Source organism: Macaca thibetana, chromosome 2 (assembly GCF_024542745.1).
Source record: "Macaca thibetana thibetana isolate TM-01 chromosome 2, ASM2454274v1, whole genome shotgun sequence".
NCBI lineage: Eukaryota > Metazoa > Chordata > Mammalia > Primates > Cercopithecidae > Macaca > Macaca thibetana.
The window spans coordinates 153,544,132-153,566,328 of NC_065579.1; the positions used below are offsets into that span (position 1 = coordinate 153,544,132).

General features: G+C 36.8%; 1 protein-coding gene across 2 annotated transcripts in view; it reads right to left on the reverse strand.

The window, feature by feature from the left end:
* STXBP5L (syntaxin binding protein 5L) overlaps nt 1–22,197 on the reverse strand; it is a 512,379-nt gene that overhangs the window by 425,914 nt on the left and 64,268 nt on the right. The gene's annotated exons all lie outside the window — the stretch shown is intronic.

Here is a 22,197-nt window from a genome sequence, read left to right on the forward strand (position 1 = left end):
TGTACATTAAAACCACAACAAAATATATCATGCCAGTCAGAATGGCTATTGAAAAGTCAAAAAATAACAGATATTGGCACAGTTATAGAGAAAAGGGAATACACTGCTGATGGCAATGTAAATTAGTTCCACTTCTGTGGAAACCAGTTTGGAGAATTCTCAAAGAACTTAAAACAGAACTACCATTCAACTCAACAATCCCATTAGTGGGTATTTACCCAAGACAATATAAATCATTCTACCACAAAAACACATGCATGCATATGTTCAGTGAAGCACTATTCACAATAGGAAAGACATGGAATCAACCTAAATGTCCATCAACAGTAAACTGGATAAAGAAAGTGTAATACATATACAACATGGAATATTATGTAGTCATAAAAAAGAATAAAATCATTTCATTTGCAATAACACAGATGGAGCTAGAGGTCATTATACTAAGCATGTTAACACAGGAACAGAAAACCAAATACTGCATGTTCTCACTTATATAAGTGGGAGCCGAACATTGAGTACACATCGATAAAAAGGATGAAATATCAGTGCCTATTTGAGGGTGGCGGTTGAAAGGAAGGTACGGATTGAAAAACTATTGACTGCTATACTCATTACCTGAGGGATGATATAATCTGTAGACCAAATCCCCATGACATGCAATTTACCCATGTAACAAACCTGAACATGTACCCCCTAAACCTAGAATAAAAGTTGGAAAGCAAGAAAAGTAGAAATTTCTCCCATTTGCAATAACATGGATGAATGTGGAGGACATTAAGACAAGTGAAAAACCACAGACATAGATAGAAAAACAATGTGTGATCACACATATATGTGAAATCTAAAAAAGCTGAATTCATAGGAGCAGGGTAAAATGGTGGCTACCAGTGGCAAGGAGGTTGGGAAAATGGAGAGATATTGGTTAAAGTGTACAAAGTTTCAGTTATATAGGATGAACGAGTTTTAGCGGTCTAATTTAGAGCATGACGACTATAGCAACTAATACTGTGTTATATACTTGAAGTTTGCTACAAGAACAGACCTTAAGTCTCCTCAACACCCCTCAAAATGGTAACTATGTGAGTGTATGAAGACAAAGATACGTTAAGTGACTTGACTATAGTCATCAGTTCAAAAAAATATATATGACATTGTATAGCTTAAATATACATTATATTAATTTAATTTTTTTAATTAAAAAATAATGATCACTACAAATTTCCCAATTTTACTGAAAATGTAAACTTACAGATGCAGAAATCTGAGTAAACACCAAATAAGATAAACTCAGAGATATGCATGCAAAGGCACATTATAATTAAGCTATTAAAACTAAAACAAAGAGGGCGGAGCAAGATGGCTGAATAGGAGCACCTCCAGTCTCCAACTCCCAGCGCGAGCAACACAGACAACCGGTGATTTCTGCATTTTCAACTGAGGTACTGGGTTCATCTCACTGGGGAGTGCCGGACGGTCGGTGCTGGTCAGCTGCTGCAGCCCAACCAGCGAGAGCTGAAGCAGGGCGAGGCATTGCCTCACCTGGGAAGTGCAAGGGGGAAGGGAGTCCCTTTTCCTAGCCAGGGGAACTGAGACACACAACACCTGGAAAATCGGGTAACTCCCACCCCAATACTGCGCTTTAAGCAAACAGGCACACCAGGAGATCATATCCCACACCTGGCCGGGAGGGTCCCACACCCACGGAGCCTCCCTCATTGCTAGCACAGCAGTCTGTGATCTACCGGCAAGACAGCAGCGAGGCTGGGGGAGGGGCGCCCGCCATTGCTGAGGCTTACTCCACCTCTGGGGACAGGGCACAGTAAACTAAACAAATGCAGCAGACACCTCTGCAGACGCAAACGACTCTGTCTGACAGCTTTGAAGAGAGCAGTGGATCTCCCAACACGGAGGTTGAGATCTGAGAAGGGACAGACTCCCTGCTCAAGTGGGTCCCTAACCCCTGAGTAGCCTAACTGGGAGACATCCCCCACTAGGGGCAGTCTGACACCCCACACCTCACAGAGAGGAGTACACCCCTGAGAGGAAGCTTCCAAAGCAAGAATCAGACAGGTACACTCGCTGTTCAGAAATATTCTATCTTCTGCAGCCTCTGCTGCTGATACCCAGGCAAACAGGGTCTGGAGTGGACCTCAAGCAATCTCCAACAGACCTACAGCTGAGGGTCCTGACTGTTAGAAGGAAAACTATCAAACAGGAAAGACACCTACACCAAAACCCCATCAGTACATCACCATCATCAAAGACCAGAGGCAGATAAAACCACAAAGATGGGGAAAAAGCAGGGCAGAAAAGCTGGAAATTCAAAAAATAAGAGCGCATCTCCCCCGGCAAAGGAGCGCAGCTCATCGCCAGCAACGGATCAAAGCTGGACGGAGAATGACCTTGACGAGATGAGAGAAGAAGGCGTCAGTCCATCAAATTTCTCAGAGCTAAAGGAAGAATTACGTACCCAGCGCAAAGAAACTAAAAATCTTGAAAAAAAAGTGGAAGAATTGATGGCTAGAGTAATTAATGCAGAGAAGGTCCTAAACGAAATGAAAGAGATGAAAACTATGACACGAGAAATACGTGACAAATGCACAAGCTTCAGTAACCGACTCGATCAACTGGAAGAAAGAGTATCAGCGATTGAGGATCAAATGAATGAAATGAAGCGAGAAGAGAAACCAAAAGAAAAAAGAAGAAAAAGAAATGAACAAAGCCTGCAAGAAGTATGGGATTATGTAAAAAGACCAAATCTACGTCTGATTGGGGTGCCTGAAAGTGAGGGGGAAAATGGAACCAAGTTGGAAAACACTCTTCAGGATATCATCCAGGAGAACTTCCCCAACCTAGTAGGGCAGGCCAACATTCAAATCCAGGAAATACAGAGAACGCCACAAAGATACTCCTCGAGAAGAGCAACTCCAAGACACATAATTGCCAGATTCACCAAAGTTGAAATGAAGGAAAAAATCTTAAGGGCAGCCAGAGAGAAAGGTCGGGTTACCCACAAAGGGAAGCCCATCAGACTAACAGCAGATCTCTCAGCAGAAACTCTACAAGCCAGAAGAGAGTGGGGGCCAATATTCAACATTCTTAAAGAAAAGAATTTTAAACCCAGAATTTCATATTCAGCCAAACTAAGTTTCATAAGTGAAGGAGAAATAAAATCCTTTACAGATAAGCAAATGCTTAGAGATTTTGTCACCACTAGGCCTGCCTTACAAGAGACCCTGAAGGAAGCACTAAACATGGAAAGGAACAACCGGTACCAGCCATTGCAAAAACATGCCAAAATGTAAAGACCATCGAGGCTAGGAAGAAACTGCATCAACTAACGAGCAAAATAACCAGTTAATATCATAATGACAGGATCAAGTTCACACATAACAATATTAACCTTCAATGTAAATGGACTAAATGCTCCAATTAAAAGACACAGACTGGCAAACTGGATAAAGAGTCAAGACCCATCAGTCTGCTGTATTCAGGAGACCCATCTCACACGCAGAGACATACATAGGCTCAAAATACAGGGATGGAGGAAGATTTACCAAGTAAATGAAGAACAAAAAAAAGCAGGGGTTGCAATACTAGTCTCTGATAAAACAGACTTTAAACCATCAAAGATCAAAAGAGACAAAGAAGGCCATTACATAATGGTAAAGGGATCAATTCAACAGGAAGAGCTAACTATCCTAAATATATATGCACCCAATACAGGAGCCCCCAGATTCATAAAGCAAGTCCTTAGAGACTTACAAAGAGACTTAGACTCCCATACAATAATAATGGGAGACTTCAACACTCCACTGTCAACATTAGACAGATCAACGAGACAGAAAGTTAACAAGGATATCCAGGAATTGAACTCATCTCTGCAGCAAGCAGACCTAATAGACATCTATAGAACTCTCCACCCCAAATCAACAGAATATACATTCTTCTCAGCACCACATCATACTTACTCCAAAATCGACCACGTAATTGGAAGTAAAGCACTCCTCAGCAAATGTACAAGAACAGAAATTATAACAAACTGTCTCTCAGACCACAGTGCAATCAAACTAGAACTCAGGACTAAGAAACTCAATCAAAACCGCTCAACTACATGGAAACTGAACAACCTGCTCCTGAATGACTACTGGGTACATAACGAAATGAAGGCAGAAATAAAGATGTTCTTTGAAACCAATGAGAACAAAGATACAACATACCAGAATCTCTGGGACACATTTAAAGCAGTGTGTAGAGGGAAATTTATAGCACTAAATGCCCACAAGAGAAAGCAGGAAAGATCTAAAATTGACACTCTAACATCGCAATTAAAAGAACTAGAGAAGCAAGAGCAAACACATTCGAAAGCTAGCAGAAGGCAAGAAATAACTAAGATCAGAGCAGAACTGAAGGAGATAGAGACACAAAAAACCCTCCAAAAAATCAATGAATCCAGGAGTTGGTTTTTTGAAAAGATCAACAAAATTGACAGACCACTAGCCAGACTAATAAAGAAGAAAAGAGAGAAGAATCAAATCGACGCAATTAAAAATGATAAAGGGGATATCACCACCAACCCCACAGAAATACAAACTACCATCAGAGAATACTATAAACACCTCTACACAAATAAACTGGAAAATCTAGAAGAAATGGATAATTTCCTGGACACTTACACTCTTCCAAGACTAAACCAGGAAGAAGTTGAATCCCTGAATAGACCAATAGCAGGCTCTGAAATTGAGGCAACAATTAATAGCCTACCAACCAAAAAAAGTCCAGGACCAGATGGATTCACAGCTGAATTCTACCAGAGGTACAAGGAGGAGTTGGTACCATTGCTTCTGAAACTATTCCAATCAATAGAAAAAGAGGGAATCCTCCCTAACTCATTTTATGAGGCCAACATCATCCTGATACCAAAGCCTGGCAGAGACACAACAAAAAAAGAGAATTTTAGACCAATATCCCTGATGAACATCGATGCAAAAATCCTCAATAATATACTGGCAAACCGGATTCAGCAACACATCAAAAAGCTTATCCACCATGATCAAGTGGGCTTCATCCCTGGGATGCAAGGCTGGTTCAACATTCGCAAATCAATAAACATAATCCAGCATATAAACAGAACCAAAGACAAGAACCACATGATTATCTCAAATGATGCAGAAAAGGCCTTTGACGAAATTCAACAGCCTTTCATGCTAAAAACGCTCAAAAAATTCGGTATTGATGGAACGTACCTTAAAATAATAAGAGCTATTTATGACAAACCCACAGCCAATATCATACTGAATGGGCAAAAACCTGAAAAATTCCCTTTGAAAACTGGCACAAGACAGGGATGCCCTCTCTCACCACTCCTATTCAACATAGTATTGGAAGTTCTGGCTAGGGCAATCAGGCAAGAGAAAGAAATCAAGGGTATTCAGTTAGGAAAAGAAGAAGTCAAATTGTCCCTGTTTGCAGATGACATGATTGTATATTTAGAAAACCCCATTGTCTCAGCCCAAAATCTCCTTAAGCTGATAAGCAACTTCAGCAAAGTCTCAGGATACAAAATTAATGTGCAAAAATCACAAGCAATCTTATGCACCAGTAACAGACAAACAGAGAGCCAAATCAGGAATGAACTTCCATTAACAATTGCTTCAAAGAGAATAAAATACCTAGGAATCCAACTTACAAAGGATGTAAAGGACCTCTTCAAGGAGAACTACAAACCACTGCTCAGTGAAATAAAAGAGGACACAAACAAATGGAAGAACATACCATGCTCATGGATAGGAAGAATCAATATCGTGAAAATGGCCATACTGCCCAAGGTAATTTATATATTCAATGCCATCCCCATCAAGCTACCAATGAGTTTCTTCACAGTATTGGAAAAAACTGCTTTAAAGTTCATATGGAACCAAAAAAGAGCCCGCATCTCCAAGACAATCCTAAGTCAAAAGAACAAAGCTGGAGGCATCACGCTACCTGACTTCAAACTATACTACAAGGCTACAGTAACCAAAACAGCATGGTACTGGTACCAAAACAGAGATATAGACCAATGGAACAGAACAGAGTCCTCAGAAATAATACCACACATCTACAGCCATTTGATCTTTGACAAACCTGAGAGAAACAAGAAATGGGGAAAGGATTACCTATTTAATAAATGGTGCTGGGAAAATTGGCTAGCCATAAGTAGAAAGCTGAAACTGGATCCTTTCCTTACTCCTTATACGAAAATTAATTCAAGATGGATTAGAGACTTAAATGTTAGACCTAATACCATAAAAATCCTAGAGGAAAACCTAGGTAGTACCATTCAGGACATAGGCATGGGCAAGGACTTCATGTCTAAAACACCAAAAGCAACGGCAGCAAAAGCCAAAATTGACAAATGGGATCTCATTAAACTAAAGAGCTTCTGCACAGCAAAAGAAACTACCATCAGAGTGAACAGGCAACCTACAGAATGGGAGAAAATTTTTTGCAATCTACTCATCAGACAAAGGGCTAATATCCAGAACCTACAAAGAACTCAAACAAATTTACAAGAAAAAAACAAACAACCCCATCAAAAAGTGGGCAAAGGATATGAACAGACATTTCTCAAAAGAAGACATTCATACAGCCAGCAGACACATGAAAAAATGCTCATCATCACTGGCCATCAGAGAAATGCAAATCAAAACCACAATGAGATACCATCTCACACCAGTTAGAATGGCGATCATTAAAAAGTCAGGAAACAACAGGTGCTGGAGAGGATGTGGAGAAATAGGAACACTTTTACACTGTTGGTGGGATTGTAAACTAGTTCAACCATTATGGAAAACAGTATGGCGATTCCTCAAGGATCTAGAACTAGAAGTACCATATGACCCAGCCATCCCATTACTGGGTATATACCCAAAGGATTATAAATTATGCTGCTATAAAGACACATGCACACGTATGTTTATTGCGGCACTATTCACAATAGCAAAGACTTGGAATCAACCCAAATGTCCATCAGTGACAGATTGGATTAAGAAAATGTGGCACATATACACCATGGAATACTATGCAGCCATAAAAAAGGATGAGTTTGAGTCCTTTGTAGGGACTTGGATGCAGCTGGAATCCATCATTCTTAGCAAACTATCACAAGAACAGAAAACCAAACACCGCATGTTCTCACTCATAGGTGGGAACTGAACAATGAGATCACTTGGACTCAGGAAGGGGAACATCACACACCGGGGCCTATCATGGGGAGGGGGGAGGGGGGAGGGATTGCATTGGGAGTTATACCTGATGTAAATGACGAGTTGATGGGTGCAGCACAGCAACATGGCACAAGTATACATATGTAACAAACCTGCACGTTATGCACATGTACCCTACAACTTAAAGTATAATAATAATAAATAAATTATTAAAAAAAAAAAACTAAAACAAAACAAAACAAAAATATGGAAAGTAGCCAGAAAAAAATACTGTATTACAAATAAAAATGAATTTGAAGGATAGCATGTCTCTCTTCTGAAACTATAGAGGCCAGAAGGAAATGTTACATTTTTCAGGTTCTGAAATAAAACTGATAATTGTGTATTCCATACCCAGAAAAAAATATCCTTTAGGAATGAGAGTGAAATAAAGACATTCTCAGATGAAGAAAAACTAAGATAATTTGATTCTATAAAACCTACCCTTGAAAATGGCTAAAGGAATTTCCCTAAGAGAAAGGAAATGGTAAGAAAGAAATGTCAGAGAGGAAATAGTAACATAAGAATGGGTGGAAAATGTGGTTCAATATAATAAACTATTCTAATTCTTATTAGTTTCTTAAATCATATGTTGAAGCCACAATTATAACACTATCTGATATGGTGCTCAATGTATGTAAAAAAATGCTTAAGAAAATTATATTATTCTAGGGTAAGGACACTTAAATGGAAGTAAGGTTTCCAAGCCTCATTAAGAGTAAAAATATGTTGAGGCCAGTATACTGTGATAATTTACATGTTTATTGTACTACCAAGAAAAATCATTAACAAAATTCTACAAAGCAATATACTCAAAACAACATAAATAAATCAACCTCAAATCATTAAAAATGTTCAATTAAGGCACAGGAAGGTAAGAAAAGAGAAACAGAAGAACAAGAAAAAGAAGAAATGCCAGGTGTGGTGGCTTATGCCTGTAATTCCAGATATTTGGGAGGCTGAAGCAGAAGGATCACTTGAGCCCAGGAGTTCAAGATCAGCCTGGTTGACATTGGGAAGCCCCACATCTACAAAAAATAAAAAAATTAGCCAGGCATGGTGGCATACTCCTGTGATCCCAGCTACTGCGGAGGCAGAGGTGAAAGGATTGGTTGAGCCTGAAAGGTCAAGGTTGCTGTGAGCCATAATAATGCCACTGTACTCTAGCCTGGATGACAGAGCAAAATCCTATTTCAAAATAAGAAAAGAAAACAAAAAGAGAAAACAAACAGAAAACATTTTTATAACTGGCAGACTTAATCTCTAAAATATAAATACCTTAATGGTATTGCTGAGCCATTGCTGAGACTTAAGTAGGTAAACAAAGCTTCCGGGAAGCTCGAATTGGGTGGAGCCCACCACAGCTCAAGGAGGCCGGCCTGCCTCTGTAGACTCCACCTCTGGGGACAGGGCATAGCTAAACAAAAAGCAGCAGAAATCGCTGCAGATGTAAATGTCCCTGTCTGACAGCTTTGAAGAGAGCAGTGGTTCTCCCAGCACGGAGGTTGAGATCTGAGAATGGACAGACTGCCTGCTCAAGTGGGTCCCTGACTCCTGAGTAGCCTAACTGGGAGACATCCCCGACCAGGTGCAGACCAACACCTCACACGGCTGGGTATACCTCTGAGACGAAGCTTCCAGAGCAAGAATCAGACAGCAACACTCGCTGTGCAGCAATATTCTATCTTCTGCAGCCTCCACTGCCGATACCCAGGCAAATAGGGTCTGGAGTGGACCTCAAGCAAACTCCAACAGACCTACAGCTGAGGGTCCTGACTGTTAGAAGGAAAACTAACAAACAGAAAGGACACCCACACCAAAACCCCATCACTACATCACCATCATCAAAGACCAAAGGCAGATAAACCACAAAGATGGGGAAAAAGCAGTGCAGGAAAGCTGGAAATTCAAAAAATCAGAGCACGTCTCCCCCTCCAAAGGAATGCAGCTCATCGCCAGCAACAGAACAAAGCTGGATGGAGAATGACTTTGACGAGTTGAGAGAAGAAGGCTTCAGTCAATCAAAATTCTCAGAGCTAAAGGAGGAACTACGTACCCAGCACAAAGAAACTAAAAACCTTGGAAAAAGAATAGAAGAATGGATAGAATCATCAATGCAGAGAAGACCATAAGCGAACTGATAGAGATGAAAACCATGACACAAGAACTATGTGACAAATGCACAAGCTTCAGTAACTGACTCAATCAACTAGAAGAGTATCAGTGATTGAAGACCAAATGAATGAAATGAAGCGAGAAGTGTAGAGAAAAAAGAGTGAAAAGAAATGAACAAAGCCTCCAAGAAATACAGGATTATATGAAAAGACCAAATCTACATCTGATTGGTGTGCCTGAAAGTGATGGCGAGAATGGAACCAAGTTGGAAAACACTCTGCAGGATATCATCTAAGAGAACTTCCCCAACCTAGTAAGGCAGGCCAACATTCAAATTCAGGAAATACAGAGAACGCCACAAAGATACTCCTCGGGAAGAGGAACTCCAAGACACATAATTGTCAGATTCACCAAAGTTCAAATGAAGGAAAAAATGTTAAGGACAGTCAGACAGAAAGGTCGGATTACCCACAAAGGGAAGCCCATCAGACTAACAGCAGATTTCTTGGCAGAAACTCTACAAGCCAGAAGAGAATGGGGGCCAATATTCAACATTCTTAAAGAAAAGAATTTTCCTTTTTTTTTCTCTCTCTTTTTTCACATATTTATTAAGTATATTTTTTACTTAAAAGTACATTTTATTTTCCTGCTTATAATACACTTTTTTTTATTATTATACTTTAAGTTCTAGGGTACATGTGCACAACGTGCAGGTTTGTTACATATGTATACATGTGCCATGTTGGTGTGCTGCACCCATTAACTCGTCATTTACATTAGGTATATCTCCTAATGCTATCCCTCACCTCTACCCACTCCCCACAAAAGGCCCTGGTGTGTGATGATCCCCTTCCTGTGTCCAAGTGATCTCATTGTTCAATTCCCACCTATGAGTGAGAACATGCGGTGTTTGGTTTTCTGTTCTTGCGATAGTTTGCTGAGAATGATGGTTTCCAGCTGCATCCATGTCCCTACAAAGGACACAAACTCATCCTTTTTTATGGCTGTATAATATTCCATGGTGTATATGTGCCACATTTTCTTAATCCAGTCTGTCACTGATGGACACTTGGGTTGATTCCAAGTCTTTGCTATTGTGAATAGTGCTGCAATAAACATACGTGTGCATGTGTCTTTAGAGCAGCATGATTTATAATCCTTTGGGTATATACCCAGTAATGGGATGGCTGGGTCATATGGTACTTCTAGTTCTAGATCCTTGAGAAATCGCCATACTGTTTTCCATAATGGTTGAACTGGTTTACAATCCCACCAACAGTGTAAAAGTGTTCCTGTTTTTCCACATCCTCTCCAGCACCTGTTGTTTCCTGACTCTTTAATGATTGCCATTCTAACTGGTATGAGATGGTATCTCATTGTGGTTTTGATTTGCATTTCTCAGATGGCAAGTGATGATGAGCATTTTTTCATGTGTCTGCTGGCTGTATGAATGTGTTCTTTTGAGAAGTGTCTGCTCAATTCCTTTGCCTACTTTTTGATCGGCTTGTTTGTTTTTTTCTTGTAAATTTGTTTGAGTTCTTTGTACGTTCTGGATATTAGCCCCTTGTCAGATGAGTAGATTGCAAAAATTTTCGCCAATTCTGTAGGTTGCCTGTTCACTCTGATGGTAGTTTATTTTCCTGTGCAGAAGCTCTTCAGTTCAACATACGCAAATCAATAAACATAATCCAGGATATAAACAGAACCAAAGACAAAAACCACATGATTATCTCAATAGATGCAGAAAAGGCCTTTGACAAAATTCAATAGCCCTTTATGCTAAAAACTCTCAATACGTTCGGTATTCATGGAACGTATCTCAAAATATTAAGAGCTATTTATGACAAACCCACAGCCAATATCACACTGCATGGGCAAAAACTGGAAGCATTCCCTTTGAAAACTGGCACAAGACAGGGATGCCCTCTCTCACCACTCCTATTCAACATAGTGTTGGAAGTTCTGGCTAGGGCAATCAGGCAAGAGAAAGAAATCAAGGGTATTCAGTTAGGAAAAGAAGAAGTCAAATTGTCCCTGTTTGCAGATGACATGATTGTATATTTAGAAAACCCCATCATCTCAGCCCAAAATCTCCTTAAGCTGATAAGCAACTTCAGCAAAGTCTCACGATACAAAATCAATGTGCAAAAATCACAAGCATTCTTATACACCAATAACAGACAAACAGAGCCAAATCATGAATGAACTCCCATTCACAATAGCTTCAAAGAGAATAAAATACCTAGGAATCCAACTTACAAGGGATGTAAAGGACCTCTTTAAGGAGAACTAAAAACCACTGCTCAGTGAAATAAAAGAGGACACAAACAAATGGAAGAACATACCATGCTCATGGATAGGAAGAATCAATATTGTGAAAGTGGCCATACTGTCCAACGTAAGTCATAGATTCAATGCCATCCCCATTAAGCTACCAATGACTTTCTTCACAGAATTGGGAAAAAAACTGCTCTAAAGTTCATATGGAACCAAAAAAAGACCCTGCATTGCCAAGACAATCCTAAGCCAAAAGAACAAAGCTGAAGGCATCACACTACCTGACTTCAAACTATACTACAAGGCTACAGTAACCAAAACAGCATGGTGCTGGTACCAAAATAGAGATATAGACCAATGGAACAGAACAGAGCCCTCAGAAATAGTACCACACATCTACAGCCATCTGATCTTTGACAAACCTGACAAAAACAAGAAATGGGGAAAGGATTCCCTATTTAATACATGGTGCTGGGAAAATTGGCTAGCCATAAGTAGAAAGCTGAAACTGGATCCTTTCCTTACTCCTTATACGAAAATTAATTCAAGATGGATTAGAGACTTAAATGTTAGACCTAAAACCATAAAAACCCTAGAAGAAAACCTAGGTAGTACCATTCAGGACATAGGCATGGGCAAGGACTTCATGTCTAAAACACCAAAAGCAATGACAACAAAAGCCAAAATTGACAAATGGGATCTAATTAAATTAAAGAGCTTCTGCACAGCGAAAGAAACTACCATCAGAGTGGACAGGCAACCTACAGAATGGGAGAAAATTTTTGCAATCTACTCATCTGACAAAGGGCTAATATCCAGAACCTATAAAGAACCCAATCACGTTGTGCACATGTACCCTAGAACTTAAAGTATAATAAAAAAAAAATAAAGAAAAAAAATAAAGACCGCACCACAAAATTCTTAGAACTAATAAACAAATTCATTAAAGTTGCAGGACAAAATAATTGGCATAGAAAAATCAGTAGCATTTCTATACATCAATTGTGAACAAGCTGAAAAAGAAATTAAGACAGCAATCCCATTTACAACAGTCACCAAAATAAAAAGGAACAAATTTAACAAAGGAGTTGAAAGACCTCTCCAAGGAAAACTACAAAACACTGATGAAAGAAATTTAAGAGGACACAAACAGATGGAAAGATATCCCACGCTCATGAATTGGAAGAAATATTATTATTTAAATGACCATACTACACAAAGCCCTCTGTACATTCGATGCAATCTCTATTAAAAAATCAATGATATTCTCACAAAAAATAGAAAAAAATCCTAAAATTTATACCAAACCAAAAAGAACCTGAGTAGCAAAAGCAATCCTAAAGAAAAAACAAAGCTGGAAGCATCACACTGCCTGACTTCAAAATATATTACAAGGCAATATAGACAAAACAGCATGATACGGATATAAAAACGGACACGTAGACCAATGGAACAGAACACAGAATTCACAAATAAATCCACATATTCACAACCAACTCATTTTGGTGTGAAGAACATACAATGGGGAAAGGACAGTCTCTTCAATAAACCGTGTTAGGAAAACTGGATATATCCATATGTAGAACAATAAAACTAGACCCCTATCTCTCAGAATGTGCAAAACTCAACTCCAAATGCTTAAAGCCTTAGACATAAGACCTGGAACTATAAAAATACTAGAAGACAACAAAGGGAAAACACTGCAGGACATGGTATAAGAAATGATTTATTTAACAAGACCTTAAAAGCACAGGCAAGAAAAACAAAAATAGACAAATAAGATGATATTAAATGAAAACCTACTGCAGAGCAAAGAAAACAATTAACAGAGTGAAGAGGCTACGTGTTTAATAAGAGAACATATTTGCAAACCATCCACCAACAAGGGACTAATATCCAGAGTATATAAGGAACTCAAATAGTTCAACAGCAAAAACAAACAAATAAATAATCCCATTAAAAACTGGGCAAAACATCAGAGAAATGCAAATCAAAACCACAATGAGATACCATCTCACACCAGTTAGAATGGCAATCATTAAAAAGTCAGGAAACAACAGGTGCTGGAGAGGATGTGGAGAAATAGGAACACTTTTACACTGTTGGTGGGATTGTAAACTAGTTCAACCATTATGGAAAACAGTATGGCGATTCCTCAAGGATCTAGAACTAGATGTACCATATGACCCAGCCATCCCATTACTGGGGATATACCCAAAGGATTATAAATCATGCTGCTATAAAGACACATGCACACGTATGTTTATTGCGGCACTATTCACAATAGCAAAGACTTGGAATCAACCCAAATGTCCATCAGTGACAGACTGGATTAAGAAAATGTGGCACATATACACCATGGAATACTATGCAGCCATAAAAAAGGATGAGTTTGAGTCCTTTGTAGGGACATGGATGCAGCTGGAAACCATCATTCTTAGCAAACTATCACAAGAACAGAAAACCAAACACCGCATGTTCTCACTCATAGGTGGGAACTGAACAATGAGATCACTTGGACTCGGGAAGGGGAACATCACACACCGGGGCCTATCATGGGGAGGGGGGAGGGGGAGGGATTGCATTGGGAGTTATACCTGATGTAAATGACGAGTTGATGGGTGCTGACCAGTTGATGGGTGCAGCACAGCAGCATGGCACAAGTATACATATGTAACAAACCTGCACGTTATGCACATGTACCCTAGAACTTAAAGTATAATAATAATAAAAAATAAATAAATAAAAAATAAAAAATAAAAAACTGGGCAAAAGACCAGCGCAGATGTTCCTCAAAAGAAGACATACAAATGGTCAAAAGGAACATGAAAAATGTTTAACATCACTAATCATCAGGTACATGCAAATCAAACTACAATGAGATATCATCTCATTCCAGTTAAAATATCTATTATCAAAAAGACAAAAATAACAGATGCTGGAAAGGATGTGGAGAAAGGGAACTCTTACACACGGGTGGTGGCAATCTAAATTAATATAGGCATTATGGAAAACAATATTGAGGTTCCTCAAAAAGCTAAAAATAGAACTACCATATTATCCAGCATTCTACTACTGAGTATTTATCCAAAGGAAAGGAAATTAGTATAACAAACGAATATCTGCAGTTCCATGTTTATTTCAGCACTATTCACAACTGCAAAGATATAGAATCAAGCTAAGTGTCCATCAATAGATAAATAAATAAGAAAAATGTGGTATATATACAAAATGAAATCTATTCAGTTATTTAAAAAAAGAATAAAATCCTGCCATTTGCAGCAGCACGGATAGAACTGCAGGTCCCTCATGTTAAGTAAAATAAGCCAGTCACAGAAATATAAACATCATATATTCTCACTCATACATAGTAGATTAAAAAAGTTGATCTCATGAAGGTAGAGTATAGAATGATAGTTAAACAGAGGTGAGGAAGGTTGTATGGGGGGAGGACAAGATAGGTTGGTTAATGGGTACAAATATACAATTAGATAGAAGGAATGAAGTCTAATGTTCAATAGTAGAGTAGGGTGATTATAATTAAAAACAATGTTATTTTATATTTCAAAATAGCTAGGAGAGAGGACTTATAATGTTCTCAACATATATAAATAATAAATACTTGAGGTAATGGATATCCTAAACATTCTGAGTTGATCATTACACATTGTATGCATGTAACGAAATATTGCCTATGCTCCATAAATATAGAGAAATATTAAGAATCAATTTAAAAATAAATAAATAAATAAGTTTTTTAAAAGAAAAAAGCAGATTGACATAGATTTTCTTCAGTGATCCAAAAAATGTTCTCTACAATAAATCATTTCAAATACAATCATATAGATCAATTTAAAGCAAAAAGATGGAAAGAAATATACCATACAAATATTAATTTTTAAAAAAGCAACAGTCACTATATGGATATTAGAGTAGATTTTAAAGAAAAAAATTACCTGAGACAAATAAAAAGATTACATAGTGATAAAAGGATCAATTCACCAGTGGGGCATAACAAGCCTAAGTGAGTACAAAGCAAACCACACAGCCTCAAAACATGTAAAACAAATACTAGTAGAGCTGGAAAGAGAAATAGAGAAACAAAAATTTGCGTTATAGTCCCCAATTTATTCCACTTTCAGCATATTATAGAACTACCAGACAGAATGGGAGAAATACCTGCAAACTATGCATCCGACAAGTTAGTCACATGCAGAATCTATAAAGAATTCGAACAATTCAACAACAGCAAAAAAAAAGCAAACCCATTAGAGACTGGGCAAATGACATGAATAGACATTTTGCAAAGGAAGACATATAAGTCGTCAATAAACCTATGAAAAAATACTCAACATCACAAATCATCAGAATAATGCAAATTAAACCACAATGAGATACCATCTTACACCAGTCAGAATGGTTGTTATTTAAAAGTCAAACAATAACAGATGTTGATGAGGATGCACATAAAAGGAAACAATTATATATTGTTTGTGGGAATGTAATTTGCACAACTTCTGTGAAAAACATAAAACAGTTGACTCAACAGTCCCACTACTGGGTACCTACCCAAAGGAAGAGAAATCATACCAAAAGATAACTGCACTTATATGTTTAGCACAGCACAAGTCACAATAGCAGAGATATGGAATCAACTTAAGTGCCTATCGATGGATAATAAGAGAAATAAAGTGTGGTGTATATATACTCCATGGAATATTACTCAGCCATTAAAAAAAAGAATGAAATCATGTCTTTTGCAGCAACATAGATGGAACTGGAGGCCAATATTTTAAGTGAAATAGCTCAGAAATAAAAAGTCAAATATCACATATTCTCACTTACAAGTAGGAATTAAATAATGTGTACACACAGACAAAGAGAGTGAAATAATACACACTGGAGACTCAGAAAAGTGGAAGAGTGGGAACAGGGAGAGGAATGATAAATGACCTTGTGGGTACAATGGACACTATTTGTGACAGCCACACCAAAAGCCTAGGCTACACCACTACATAATATACTCGTGTAACAAAATTGCACTTGTACCCCGTTCATCTCAAAAAATTTTTTTAAGAAAATTAGCAAGGATATAGAACTCAACAACACAATCAACCAACAGTATCTACTTGACAAATATAGAACATTTCATCCAACAAAAGAACAACAGACATGTTTCTCCAGATTCCACAGAGTATTCCCAACACAAACCATACCTTAGGCAATAAAACAAACCCCAAAAACTTTAAAATTTAAAACAACTAAGGTGAAGCAGAGTGTTTTTTCTTAACACAATGGAATTAAACTAGAAATCAATAATAAAACAAGAAGAAAATTTCCAAACACTTGCAAATTAATTAGAATACTTCTAAGTAACTCGTGATTCAAAGAAGTCTCAAAGGAAATTTTGAAAAATAAATATAACTAAATGAAAAAAGCACCTGTATTAAAACAGCTAAAGCAGTGCAGAGAGAACAATTAATAACACTTATTGAAACCTTACAGCAGACAGAGTACCAAATCAATAATCTTAGTTCCTACTTCAAGAAACTAGGAAAAAAGAGCAAAATAAACTAAAATCAGAGAAAGGAAGAAATAATAAGAGAAAAAAAAAAGGAGAAAATCAACTGCAGCAAAAGGCTAGTTCTTGAAAAAAAAAAAAAATTCAATATACCTGAAAAACCATTAGGTAAAACTGACTACAAACTACAAAAACTAAACCAAGATGAAGACAACAACCAAAATAGTTCTGTAATTACTAAGTAAATTAAATCTGGAATATCAAATCTCTCATGAAATTATCTCCATATCCAGGTGGTTTCACTAGAGAATTCTACCAAACATTTAACAAAGAATTAACATCAATTTGACACAATAATGTCCAGAAAGGACATTCCTAATTCACTTTATGAAGATAGTATTATCCAGATATCAAAATCAGATTAAGACAATACAAATAATATATTAATTCCAAATAAAACTCATATTGAAATATAAAAGGTAGAACTGTACATTTTATTTTTAAAAAAAAGAAAAAAATCATCAATATTCAGAGCTAAGCAAAGAATTCTAAGAGGTGAAACCAAGAACACAATCTATTTTTTAAAAAACTGATAAGTGGTCCTCTGTGTAGAACCCTCTCAAGTTAAGAGGGTGAAAATACAAGTTAAGAAATGAAAGAAAATAAATGAAAACCATATATCCAACAAAGAACTAGTCTCTAGAATACATAAAAACTCTTGAAACACAACTTAAAAAAAAAAAGAAATAATCAAAATATAAAATGGGCAAAAAATATAAATAGATATTTCAAGGAAGATATTATACAGATGGCAAATAACATCTGTTTATTCAACATCATTAGCCAGCACAAAATGAAAATTAGTACCACAATTCTTACTACAGAATTATCAAAATGACTAAAACTTAAAAATACTGATAATACAATATACTGGTAATAATGTGGAAATACTGGACCATTCACACACTGCTGGTGGGAACATAAAATTGTACAACTACTCTGGAAAACTGTTTGGCATCTTCTTAGAAAACTAAATATGCTTTCAGGATTCTTTCTTTGCTTTGCCTTTTAAAAGTTTGATTATAATGTGTTTCAATGTGAATCCATCTTACCTGGAATTTGTTGAGCATTTTGGATGTTTATATTCATTTCTTTCATCAAATTCAGAAAGTTTCAGTCATTATTTCTTCAAATATTCTCTCTATATCTTTCTTTTTTCTTTCTGGGATTCCCACAATACACATGTTGGTCCATTTGATGGTGTCCCACAGGTCCCTTCTGTTCCATTCACTTACATTCCACCTTTTCTCTTTCTTCAGACTCAAAAATTTTCATTGCCCTATCTTCAAGTTTGCTGATTCTTTCTTCTGTCTGCTTAAATCTGTCTTTGAATCCTTCTGGTACATTTTTATTTAAAGTATTGTAATTTTCAGCTCTAGAATTTCTAATTTTTTTGTTTGCTATTTCTTTATCAATATTTCCATTTTGCTTATACATAATTTTCTTGACTTTCTCCATATCTTCCTTTAGTTTTCTCAGCATCTTATCAGAACAGGTGTGTCTATACTAATATTAGACAAAATGTATTTTAAATGTAAAAAGTTTACAAGAGATGAAGAAGGTAATTATATATTAACAAAATGTTTCAATACAACAATAATATTTACTTATCTAATGACAGACTATCAAAATATACGAAGCAAAAACTGACAAAATTGAAGGAATAGACAGTTCTATGATAGTAGTTGCATACTTCAATGTCATACTCACAATATTAAATAAAACAACCAGATAGAAGATAAAGAGAGAATTTAACACAATAAGTCAACTAATCTAACAGACATATACAGAACATTCAACCAAACCATAGCGTATACATTCTAATCAAGTGCACATGGAACATTTTTCAGGACAGATCATATGTTAGGCCAATAATTAAGTCTCACTAGATTTCAAAAATACAGATCATACAAAGGATGATCCAGCCACAATGGGATGAAGTTAGAAATCAACAGATGTAAAACTGCAATATTCACAAATTTGAAGAAATTAAACAAGACACTGTTAAACAACCAATTGATCAAAGAAGAAATATGAAGGGAAAATAGAAAATAGTTAAATACAAATGAAAATGAAAACATACCAAAACTCATGGGATGCAGCAAAAACAGTGCTAAGGCCAAAAATTTTAGTTTACTTAAAAAAAGTCTCAAATAAACAACTTTATAACATAAGGAACTAGAAAAAGAACAACAAAATAAACCCACAGTTATCAGAACAAAGGATATAATAGATTAGAGCAGAGATAAATTACAAAACAGAGAAACAATAGAAAAAAATCAACGAAACCAAAAGTTAGTTCTTTGGAAAGATCAATAAAATTCACAAACCTTTAGCTAGATGAACGAAGAAAAAAAGAGAAGACTCAAACTACTAAAATCAGAAATGAAAATGGAACATTACTACTCATTATACAAAAATAAAAATGATGATAAGGCAATCCTATAACAATTACACATCAACCAACTGAATACCTAGATGAAATGGACAAAGTCCCGGAAACACAAAATCTACCAGCGCTAAACCACAGAGAAATAGAAAATCTGAATAGACCTACAAGAAGTAAAGAAACAGACTCAGTTGTCAAAAAAATCTCAACTCTGATGTTGGTGAAAAAAATGCAAAGTTTCAGTTAGGAGAATTAGTTTTAGAGATCTATTATACAGCATGGTGACTATAGTTGATAATAGTATACTATATACTTGAAAATTGCTAAGAGAGCAGATTTCAAATGCTCTCACTACAAAAAAGATAAGTATTTCAGGTGATGGATATGCTAATTAGCTTAATTTAATCATTTTGCCACATATACATATATCAAAACATCATATTATACCCCATAATTATATACAAAAGACATCTCCTGACAAAGAAAAGCCTGCATGGCTTCACAGGGGAATTATAACAAACATTTAAAGAAGGATTAAAACCAATCCTTCTCAAACTTTTTCAAATACTGAAGATGACGGAGTACTTCCTAACTTATTTTATAAGGCCAACAGAACCCTAGTAACAAAGTCACACAAAGACACTACTTGAAAAAAAAAAACCCTACAGAACAATATCACTTATGAACACTGGCATGAAATTATCAGAAAAATACTAGCAAACCAAATACAGCAGCATACTGAAAGAATTATACACCATGACCAAGTGGGATTTATTCCTGGGATGCAAGAATTGTTCAACATATGAAAATTGATCAATGTAATATCTAACAATAGACTGAATGGGAAAAAACACACAAATCTCAATTGATGCAGAAGAAGCATTTGACAAAATTCAACACCATTTTATAATAAAAACTCTCAACAAACTAGGAATAAAATGAAACTAACTCAACACGATAAAGGCTATATGTGAATAACCCATACCATACATCATACATCATACTCAGTGGTGAAAGACTGAAAACTCTTCTTTTAAAATCAACAATAAGAAAAGGATGCCCACTTTCACCACTTCTATTCAACATCGTACTTACTAGAAGTTCTAGCCAGAGCGATTAGGCAAAAAAAAAAAAAAAAAAAAAAAAAAAAAAAAAGGAAAGAAAGAAAGGAAAGCCATCCAAGTTGGAAAGAACAAAGTAAGTAATCTGTTTGCAGATAATATGATCTTACATACGTAAAACGCTAAAGATTTTCCCCACCAGATTGTAAACTAGTTCAACCATTATGGAAAACAGTATGGCGATTCCTCAAGGATCTAGAACTAGATGTACCATATGACCCAGCCATCCCATTACTGGGTATATACCCAAAGGATTATAAATTATGCTGCTATAAAGACACATGCACACGTATGTTTATTGCAGCACTATTCACAATAGCAAAGACTTGGAATCAACCCAAATGTCCATCAGTGACAGATTGGATTAAGAAAATGTGGCACATATACACCATGGAATACTATGCAGCCATAAAAAAGGATGAGTTTGAGTCCTTTGTAGGGACTTGGATGCAGCTGGAATCCATCATTCTTAGCAAACTATCACAAGAACAGAAAACCAAACACCGCATGTTCTCACTCATAGGTGGGAACTGAACAATGAGATCACTCGGACTCAGGAAGGGGAACATCACACACAGGGGCCTATCATGGGGAGGGGGGAGGGGGGAGGGATTGCATTGGGAGTTATACCTGATGTAAATGACGAGTTGATGGGTGCAGCACAGCAACATGGCACAAGTATACATATGTAACAAACCTGCACGTTATGCACATGTACCCTACAACTTAAAGTATAATAATAATAAATAAATAAATAAATAAATAAATAAATAAATAAAATAAAAAAATAAATAAAAAAAAAAAAAAAAAAAAGATTTTCCCCACCAAAAAAAAAAATCCTATTACAACTAATAAATGAATTGAGCAAAATAGGAGGACACAAAGTCAGCATGCAGGAGATCTCAGGGTATCAGCAAGATAGCAGAATAGAAGACGCCCTGGTATCACTCCCCAACACAAAAATTCAAAGAACTATTCAAAAATGAGAATACTATCCTGAGTTCACCAGAACTCTGGGTTTGGAGGAGAAGTGGAGAAAATACCTGGGTCCACAAAATCAAAAGAAGCCATGACTGGTAAAAGAAACAGTCATTTTAGGCTCCATCAGCCTATCCCCCAAGCTGGCATAATACCACTCACAGAGAATTTCTCTAGACCTGTGATTTCTGAGGTGAGAGAGGAGAACTGGAGGTGAATCTTCAACCTCTTCATGAGTCTAAGAGAAGAGTCTTAACAGGAAGCCTACTCCAGTCCCATCTCATGGGAAGCACTGAGAGTGGAGTGGCTGAATCATCTGGGGTGAACTAGGAACAAAAAGCAGGATGCTGATCATAGCAACTGATGTGTGAAACTCAGCAGCTACTCTGCGCTCTGATCACCAGGGATGCCACAGTTAAGAGACTGACTGGAAGTAGGGTTCAAAATGGCTGGCCAGCTGCAGCTAGGTGCCTCTTCCATTAAGTAGGT